The sequence below is a fragment of the Mandrillus leucophaeus genome, unplaced genomic scaffold, assembly GCF_000951045.1.
Source record: "Mandrillus leucophaeus isolate KB7577 unplaced genomic scaffold, Mleu.le_1.0 Scaffold6, whole genome shotgun sequence".
Lineage (NCBI taxonomy): Eukaryota > Metazoa > Chordata > Mammalia > Primates > Cercopithecidae > Mandrillus > Mandrillus leucophaeus.
This window is the reverse complement of record NW_012106474.1, coordinates 8,653,681-8,664,562: the sequence shown is the minus strand read 5'-3', so window position 1 is coordinate 8,664,562 and position 10,882 is coordinate 8,653,681.

Genomic DNA, 10,882 nt, shown 5'->3' with positions numbered 1-10,882 from the left:
AGATTTTTTAAAGTGTGTTTTAACTAGAAACAAGTCTTTCTTTCCCTTACCTACAGATTAGTGTATTCATTCTGAAAGATGGAGAACATGTGGGGCTCATTTGTTTAGCTGTCAGCCCAATTTCTAGTTAGAGAATTGAGCTTTCATTTCTATATGAGCTAAAGACAATTGAAGAGACTCTTGGAGAGAATCTTTGGAGTTCTTCAATTAATTTGCCTTGAAGAAAATTTTGTCCCAGTTTCAGAGATCGATTAAATATGTTTTACCAAGTTCGATGTGGACTTTTAAAATTTAATTGTATTAATTTTTGTATTTAGTTATTTTAAGTAAATGAGAGATATCTTGACATTCTATCCGAAGAGAGATACATATTTGTGTATCTTTAAAAATTAACACTTCCCTACATAGTGACATTACACTGAACAGGATGGGTTAATCCTACAGATGATGTAATAACCAGTCCATATTCAGATTTCTCTAGTGGATCCACAGATATTCTTTATAGCTGGATTGTCCAAACCAGAATCTTACTCAACACCACTCATTAAATCTGGTTGTTACACTTTTTAAAATCTAGAACCATCTCTTTTTTTTTTTTTAGATGGCATTGATTTAACTTGTTTAGGACTTTTTCCTTTATGCGCTATGTATCTATTACATTGGAAGCTAGATCTAAAGTAGGTTCAAGTCTAGCATCTTCCACTAGAGGACGTCATAGGTGCTGCTGTGTACTTTATGTTATATCACATCAGGAGGCACAGTAACTGGTTCTGCCTTCAGAGAAGGAAAGATTGATAGCTGGATTAGAGTGGTGATAGATGAATCCTTGTACTTTAAAGGTCGTTTTTTTGTTTTTTTTTTCCTCTTGGAACCAGAAGGTGCCCCATCAACGAAGGGTGCCCCATCAACATTCACACCATGGTTTTAACCAGTTTTTTGCCTGAATCAGTTTCATTAGAGCTTGCACCATGATGATATTTTAATTCAGCCATTCTTTCTGCAATTACTTGGCATCCTTTGAAAGGTATAGCTTTCTCACACCAACACGGAAATACATTGCTGTTTTGGAGTAAGTTTCTAATAGGGCAAGCCGGATATATGCTGCTGCTTATTATTATTTGGTTCTCAAAGTAAAGTGTTGGTTTGCTGGCTGCCTCAAATGGAGACCAATGAATTTTTTCTCTTTTTTCTAGTCATCATTGTAGACTCATGGATTTCATAGATTCAATGTACTTAAGTCAACTATAATTAATTTTGACGTTAAAATTATTACAGCTTTAGCCATTGATAATTAAACTGGCTTCTGTGTCTGTTGAACTCCTACTTGCTTTCTGGGGCAACGTTATGCCCCAAGCTCCCCTTGTGCCTTGCCTGCCTTGCCTGTTCTGGAGCTAGACTTGGCCGTTTCTCCAATAGGATTGGTATGAAATACTTGAATTTAGATGCTAAACATGTTCATTACTCTCAGAATGTGATTACTTCTGAGCCATTTTCTATGGACAATATTGATTTTAAAATTTACTCGTTCATTTTTATATTTTCAGTTCAATTTTAACATTGTTAATTTTATAGTCATGTCTTTATTTTTTTTTGCCGATCACAGCTAAACTAATGTTCTTGATGGTGACATACTTATTTGTTTTATTCTACGATATTAAGGAAAATACTTTCAAAATAACAAAATTAATAATATTACTAATAGTAAAACTATCTTAAAAATTTTTTTTTAAGTTTGTTTTAGACATGTTACCAATAATAGATATAGCCAGTGACCCATTCTTCTGGTTGATGACAATTATTTTCCTTTTTTTTGGTGGGGGGACCCTCATTCTGTGTATACCAAGTTTTAATTTCTACTAAATCTTATTTTTGACTTTTTGATGCTGTCATTTATTAGCTGTGTTCTTTTGTTGTACTTACTGCTTCTACTAGCTTTTACCTTATGCTCAGCAGAAATGGAAAATACAAATATGTTTTAAAGTCAGGTGCATGCGTGTGTGTGTGTGTGTGTTACGGCAATGTGATCCAGAAAGATAACTTGTAAGGAGATGGTTGTTTACACTAATGCTTTGTATCTTAAGCACGAAGGGTAGGGAAAAAAGAATATGACAGGCAAGATGTTTCAATTGAGCGAATTCTTCTGAATAGTATCAGTAAAAGAATATAGATAGATCTTTAAAGCTTTTAAAGTCATATGAAGTGGGGGAGACCTCATAGGTAGAACCTAAGTCTTAAAATTGTATTTCTTAGTAGTTGCAAAATCTCTACTGCAAACTTGTTGTCATTAAGAACTTTTAGTAGTAAGGAACTTATGTTCCAGCAGATGGGGATATTAGTACACAAAAGAGAGCACTTAGTGATTAAAATGTGTTGAGAAATAACCCTTTTGCCAGAATAGGAAAATGTTCTTTAAATTGTAGGGGAAGAGTTGCTCAGGAATATGACAAATAACAGTTACTGAATGGAATATTTTGATTGGCATGTGAAAAAGTTGTGATAGTTCTTTAAAGAATGTGTCTCTTTAAGAGACTATATGTTGGTATGTTGACCGTATTAAATGTAACTAGTTTAGGACATCAGATTCATTGCAGCTATTTTCCGAAATAGTTTCTGCCTTTATAGCTCAGTTGTTTGAAAGGTTTTTATTTTGGTGGGTGACTGAGTCACTTACATTGAGAGGTATCCTGTTTGTACATTTTCTGTGTAATTATAAAGTCTTTAACCAGGCAGTTTGTTTATTAAAATAAATCAAGAAAATGTGTCATAGTTTACTATATGTTATATGAAGAGAAAGTTCTTTTGGGGATCATAGTTTTATCATAGTAATAAAAAATTATCAGCAGTAGAAAGATAATCTTATCTCACTTTTTATTATAGTTTATAGCATTACGACATACTTTGTTAGTTTTTTTGGTAGGTAAATACTACATAGATTGCTTTAACATATGCTTTGCAATTGTTGAAGAAATACTGCTCGTTTAAGTTCCTTCTTAGATGTGATTCAGACGTGTACTTTTATTTAGTGTATTTAAGTTATATTTTCCTAGTTCAGTTATATTGAGCTTCCTTTTTTTTTTTTTTTGCAACTGTCAAGGCAATTTAAAATATTCTTGCCTTCAGTGACTTGAAATTGAACTCTGTACAGGAGAGAATTTGTCTTGTTTCTATATAGAGAACCAGGGAGGAAGAGATTGACTTTGCCACCTTTGTAACTGATAATAATTTGCATTTTAGTCCCTGCTCCCTAGCCCCACGTTTTTCCTTTTCTGTTATTCCCAAAATGTAGAGAATTGGAGATTGAGCCACACATTTTCAGTTCATCTTTGGTGGTAGCATGATTTGTAACTTCTTTCAGTCCTGGGAGAGGCAGTGGTGAGGGCACAGAGATAGTGTATAGCACCTTGTCTTTGAACCTTAATGGGAATTACTTCTTTTCAGGGAAATATAGTGATGGCCAATTGTGTTTGTACATTTTAAGATTGTTTCTTATAGTTGTTAGAGAGTATGAGAAGCTTGAATTTCTTTCAGTAATCCTAAAAAACTGTTATAAATAACTTCACATTTATCGTAAGACATATTCCTTATCTCATTGGGAAAAACTAAAATGTATCAATTAAAAAGTTAAAAGTGCTCATCATTCACTGATAGCTGCTCTTAGTATTTCCTTCTGGTCCCCCCAACCAGTGTTTATGGATGTAGCAAAATTGAAATTACGGGTTTTTTTTTTTTTTTTGAGACAGGGTCTTGCTCTGTCACCCAGGCTGGAGTGCAGTGGCTGCATCTCAGCTCACTGCAAGCTCCGCCTCCCGGGTTCACGCCATTCTCCTGCCTCAGCCTCCCGAGTAGCTGGGACTATAGGCGCCCGCCACCTCGCCCGGCTAGTTTTTTGTATTTTTTAGTAGAGACGGGGTTTCACCGTGTTAGCCAGGATGGTCTCGATCTCCTGACCTTGTGATCCGCCCGTCTCGGCCTCCCAAAGTGCTGGGATTACAGGCTTGAGCCACCGCGCCCGGCCTAGAAATTACGGGTTTTTAAAAAAAATTACATCATGAGCATTTTTCCTTGCCCTTTGATATTCGTTGCAGATATAATGTTTATAGTAATATATTTCATGCTGTCGAGGTATATTATAGTTTACTTAACTAATCTGTTGGACATGCCACTTTGCTTTCAGGAAATGTGTGTAATGATAGCATTAAGTGGCTTCAGAAGTTACTTTTTTAAAAGCCTTGAGTTACAAAGTATTGTAACTGGGCATTATGAATACCAAATTCTTATTTTTGCAATGCGGTTAATCTGAAATAAGCATTTTATGTTGCATTGCAGTAGAAAATGGTTGTTAGGATGCAACATGTGATTTTTGAATAATGTTAGAATTGCATATTTCACATATTAGTTTTTAGTGATTTAACATACTTAATTGAAACTTTTCTATTCTAGGCTATTTGGTTGTATGCTATTAATATGTGTGGGGTGTTATGAGGGGTACACTAAAGCTTCAAGTTCATTTCTTCAAGTTATGTCAGTAGTTGTAAAGAATGTAAAAGTAAAAGTAACAAAGGAAATATAAACATACCAAGAAGACTAAAGACTGGTGCTAAAGAGGGTGCTTTAGGCTGAGGAGGCTATGGAATGTTTCAGTAGAAGAAGTAAAATGTCACCTGGCTCTTGAAGGACAGATAGGATTGAAGTAGAGAACAGGTAAGGGAGTGGTGTTCTAGACACAGGGAACAGTGTTCTTGAATGTGGGAACATTCTGAGTAGGGAGGTAAATAATTCTCTGTTGGAGCTTTTTATACCTTTTGTCTTAGCGTTTTCCTTTATCTGCCTCCATATTTTTGTTTTTAGTCCAGGTTTTCTTATCTCTATCCTGTACAGGCATTACATTATAGAGTGGTGTATTAATGTGGGAGATTGCTATGCTTACTGCTGTCCTTCCCTTCCCTTCCCTTCCCTTCATTTTCAGATGTTACTTTTTCTTGACTTTGACTCTCTCGCTTCTTTAGTTTTTTGGAGAAGAGGGGTATCTTACTGCCTAACTTTTTATTTTAGCTATCGTTTATCTATAGGCTTAATTTGGCTTTTTATTTTTTTGTTTGCCTAGTGCATTTGGATTTTACTTAGCTTTTATTATGAAGCCATGTGTTTTAGTTTTTTTCTGTATGTGTAGGTGATTGTATGGTCTTATGAATTGATCCAGGAGCATGGAGGAAGAGGTACATCTGGATTAGTGAGTGTGTGAATTCTTGAGCTGATGGGTCTAAGCTCTAAAGGATAGATTAGTTGCCAGCATATTCTGGTCTAGATAGTATGGATAGTATGGCATAGTTTTTACCAGTATGCCTTCTTTTCTTCGTCTTCCCAGTTTGCTTTTTACTCTGATGGCTTGAAAAAGCATAGGTTAGGTTGGAAGTGAGAGAACAAAACCTGCTAATTTAACTCTGAACAAGGGAGGCTTTAGGTTAATGTTTGAAAAGTGTGTTCCATGGAATACTGGTTTCCTGAGGTAGTCTGAGAAAAGAAGGGTTGTGTAGTCCAGGAAGTTCTGTACACTCCTTCCATGAATTCAGAATGTGTTGCCATGTTAGGTCTCCAGGATTTGCAGTCAAGAAAGTTAACTTGGTTTAACTGAGCATTTTCTGAAATTACTTAGTTTTTCTTTCTTTTCTTCTTGGTACTAGTTTTGAGGATACGTTATGGGAAATTTTAGGGGATTGTTAAAGACCTGTGGATCCTTGGGTCTTATTAATTTAATTCTGTTTTGTTGCTTGAAATATCTACCCAGGGTATTTTAAACTCTTCCTCCAAATAAGAATATAATCAAGCATCTAATGCACAGTCATATTATCAGTAAATTGAGGTTAAACTAAAGAGAGTCTCTCCTAGGTAATGTCCATTAGCATTTTCCAGCAGGGTGAATCTAGATTTAGGAACAGCTCACTGTATATTTGCCTAAGGTTTTCACTGTCCGTGTTTTACACAATATGAATAATTTAAAATCCTTTTTTTTTTTTTTTTTTTTTAAAAGAAATTTATGTCGTTTTCCCCTTTCTAGACTGGAGTGCAGTGGTGCTATCATAGCTCACTGCATCCTCTAACTCCTGGGCTCAAGCGACCCTCCTGCCTCAGCCTCCAGAGAGGTAGGATTGCAGGGGTGAGCCACCACACCTGGATAATTAAAACAGTGGGGGTTTTTTTTTTTTTTTTTTTGTAAGAGACAGAGTCTCCTGATACTGCCCAGCCTGGTCTTAAACGTAAGTCCTCAAGTGATCCTCCTGTGTCAGGTGTCAGCCAGTAATTTAAAATGTTTTGTTAGGGTAGTCTCTTTATTTCCCCACTTCCTTATAGATCTGAGTCATTTGCTTTGGAATAGTATGATAAAAGTGTAAGATAAAGGATTGCTAGACTAATATTTAGACATGTTTGTGTTGATGTTCTGTACAGGTTGTAGTTTTATAGGCTAGAATAGACTAAATTTTGATTGGTGATTAGTTGACAAGTGTCTGAAAAGACTTTATGTTGTTCTTTTGTAAATCTTGAGTAAAAGAAAATAACCAAATGGGGTAGTGAGTAGAGAGATAAATGAATCTCTTAAGAGAATGATAGTAATAAACACAGGTGGAAGTAAGATCAGAGTTAGAAAATCTTAGATTTGTTTTAGGTTATAGGAAAATTGATTTATTTTACACGTTGGTAAAAGGCACAAGAGGCTTCTTTTTCACATTTTACTTTCATCAAAGTGAAACTTTTTTATTTGATTTTTAAATTGTACCACATTAACTGAATGTCATAGGATATGTCATAGTGACATTGTTTAGTTACATGGTAACTGCAGATAGGTCTCAAGTTGACCACATTTGAATATTACATATTACTTTGTGGCTATTTAAAGACAGATGGCTTGAAGCCTGAGACGGGGGAAAGAGTGAAAGTATAGGAGCAAGTGGTGGTAATTTAAGAAGATCCTCAAGTAGAAGTCTCATTTTGTGATTTCAGAGTCTCTTTGATTGTTAATGTTACTATTATTAAATAACAGGTACATATATTCTAACAGTATAAATATGAACCAGAAAAATAAGAATGAACCACAGTCTGGGCGCGGTGGCTCACACCTGTAATCCCAGCATTTTGGGAGACTGAGGTGGGCGGATCATGAGGTCAGGAGTTTGAGGCCAACCTGGCCAACATAGTGAAACCCTGTTTCTACTAAAAACACAAAAATTAGGTGGCGGGCACCTGTAGTCCCAGCTACTGGGGAGGCTGAGGCGGGAGAATCACTTGAACCTGGGAGGTGGAGGTTGCAGTGAGCTGAGACCACGCCTTTCCACTCCAGCCTGGGCAACAGAGTGAGGCTCCGTCTCAAAAATAAAGAATGAACCACAAAAGGTAGCATGTCTTGAACTTTTGAAATGCTATCTATAAGGATAAACATTTTGTTATGAACTTAAAATATGTACGTACACATTTATGTAACTCAACAATTCAAAGTTACGTGAAATAATACTTGTCTGTACTACCTATTATGCAGTATAGTATTTTTCTATTCTATTTCATTTTTAAAAAGGTTGGTTGTGATTGATAATGTTGATTTAGTGGCTTGTGTGCTGTATAGTGTTAGCAAAACTGATGTTGACTCCTGCTGTAATTTAGTTTTCAACAAACCTTTTTTTTTTTTTTTTTTTTTTTCTTAATCCAGCACTTCGCTGGGTGCTAAGGGGATACAGAGATGAGTAAGACATAGTCTAATGCTCAAGGAGCCTCACAATGGTATGGAGAGTGATGAAAATAAGAAGCTGCAATGCTGTAACTGCTCTAACAGAGGCATGCCCAGCCTGAGAATGGAAGGGACCACATCATTTCCTAGCAGGAAGATGGCAGTTTCTTCTAGGTTCGCAGGTTACCGTATATAATCTGATAATCCCTCTTATGACGGGCTTACCTCGTTGGGAAAGTTAGTTTTTTACCTAGATTTTGTAAAAACTAAACAATATCAGGTTTACTTGAAAATAAAATATGTTTGAACTTTTAGCGTACTGGACAAGTTTGTTAAAAAAATAAATATTAATCCTGGCACTTTGGGAGGCTGAGGCAGGCGGATCACGAGGTCAGGAGATAGAGACCATCCTGACTAACACAGTGAAACCCCATCTCTACTAAAAATATAAAAAATTAGCCAGGCGTGGTGGCAGGCACCTGTCTCGGGAGGTTGAGGCAGGAGCTACTCGGGAGGTTGAGGCAGGAGAATGGCATGAACCCGGGAGGTGGAGCTTGCAGTGAGCCGAGATCGCGCCACTGCACTCTAGCCTGGGCAACAGTGTGAGACTCCATCTCCAGTCAATCAATCAATCAATCAATCAATAAAATGTTAATTATATAGGTAATCTTTAATAAAATTAAATTTTACAAATGAGTAATATTTTCCTAAATATGTCATAGGAACTAGCTTTAATATTATTATTGGAGAAGTACTTTTTTCCTGACTTTTCCCCCCCTCAGTATTGTGACTTGTTAAGAAAGGTAAAGTCAGATAGAAGTTTAATATAAAAATGTATTTGATTATTTACACAGATGGTAAATTAAACTGTAAAATAAACCATTAACTTTTAAATAATGGAATAAAAGATGAATACTTCATTATCCAACACTTAAAAATGATTTTTTTTTTTTAAATTGCAACTTGAGTATATTCTGTACATTGATTTATCCCCCCACGGCAAATTCACAATAATACTGAATCTAGAATTTAGTAAATTAGTTGCATATTATCCAAAAAACATAAAGCATGACATTTCTATAGAATTTAGTTTCTGTAAGTTACACAATTGTTACAGATTTCTCCTGTGAAGGATAGGTTACTACATCAGGTTGAAGAAGCTAATGTCGGAGTGAATGTGGTGGCTGCCTTAGAATGATTTTGCCAGTAGCAGTGAAAAATGTTTTCCTTATAGTTCTTGTGCAGCAGGCCATGGAGTAAAGCACATTTTTATAATAAAGGTGATGAATTTAATCGCAAACTGGCAGCCAAATGGAAATTGCAGACCTTGATACTGGGAGAAAATTGCCTATAAAGCAACTCTTGAGAGAACAGGCTTTAAATTTATCCACCCATTTCGACATTGAGGAGAACATTGGAATCATAGGATATTTTGCTTGGCCTGCTTAGTTCAGATGAATGACACTTGAGTATTCTATTTAAGTGTTAGAGATGGTTTAAAGTTAAATTTTATACATATTAAAGCCTTTAGCACATGCATTTTGTATTTTATAAAGTATTTAAAATTTTCCTGGTTTTTAATATTTTAGTAGATGATATGCCTAATGAAATCCATTTGCCACGTTTCTAGTCACATGCCATGTATTTCATGTTTCCGCTGTGTATATGAGGAACTGCATTCTTAAAATGTGGGCTTATAATTAACACACTATTGACAGAATGTTTGTCATATAAATGATCAGTCTTTACTATTTTCTATTGTATTTAAGCCATTTATATTATAATATTTAAACACAGAATGGTAGAAAATTTATATTATGGGAAAATCTGGATTTTTGTCATTTTTTACTCCAAGCGACTAATGTTTGTAATTTCTTAGGAATAACCAAACCCTTGATTCAGTACACACTATTTAAAGTGTTTAATCCAGAATTTAGGTGCATTGTAGTGTGTATTTTGAGATGCCTGTTCTCTCCCACAGTATACATGCTTGTTAACAGATAGCTGATGTCCAAATTCAGAGAATTATTTGTGGCTATTGGAAACATTTACCCATCCAAGCAAGGTAAATGTTTAAAATGTAAAAATGCTGATGTAAAATATAAAAATAACATTTGTCATTATACTTATTGAAACTACTTGGGTTTAAAGGGCAAGAAGTGTTACTTCTAGAAGGTTATTAGATTTTGCTTCCATACATAACCCTGATTCCTTTGACTGTATTTTTGGGCAACATGGTACATTACGTAAAAAGGGTATAGCTGTGGTAAATCTTTGTTCTCTTTAGGTATAGAATTGTGGAAGTGTTTAGTTTAAAGCAAGTATGAAAGCTTAGTATTTTGATGGAGGAAGCAAGAAAAACGTTTTACAAATTCTCTATTCAGGGAACAACTTATTGAGGTGGTCATGAGACTGAAGGTATGAAAAGGAAGAAGAGGCCAGGTGCGGTGACTGACACCTGTAATCCCAGCACTTTGGGAGGCCGAGGTGGGCAGATCACTTGAGGCTAGGAGTTCAAGACCAGCCAGGCCAACATGGTGAAACTCCATCTCTACTAAAACTACAGAAATTAGCTGGGCGTGGTGGTGCGTGCCTGTAGCAGGAGAATCTTTTGAACCTGGGAGGCTGAGGTTGCAGTGAGCCAAGATCATGCCATTGCTTTCCAGCCTGGGCGACAGAGCCAGACTCCATCTCCATTAAAAAAAAAAAAAAGGAAGAAGAAATAGAAGTGTTCCTTTTCTTGCTAAAGCAAGAACCAGTAAATTTTATCTTTTTCATTGTAAGTAGTTCCATCTAAATTACTTTAAGAGCTAGAGTTTTTGGAGAATGATTACATTCATAGGAGAAGAGCATGTAATGTGGAAGATACATTTGAATGTTTAGCCATCTCTAAATTTGCATCAAAAGGAGAGTTCAAAATAAATCAACTCTTTTATTCCCTTATTGGTGACATAGATACTTGGTCATTTGTTTTATTTGGCTAAAGGAAGCTGTGGCAAGTTGAGAATTCAGAGGTAAAACCTTTGTGAGAGAGATGTAGTTTAATTATTTTAACTCTAATTCTCCTGATCCAGGAAAGCTTTATTTTTACTTTCAGATGAAAACTAAAATTTGTTATAACATGAAGCTTATTCTATATATTCTATATAAGCTAGAATATATATTTTA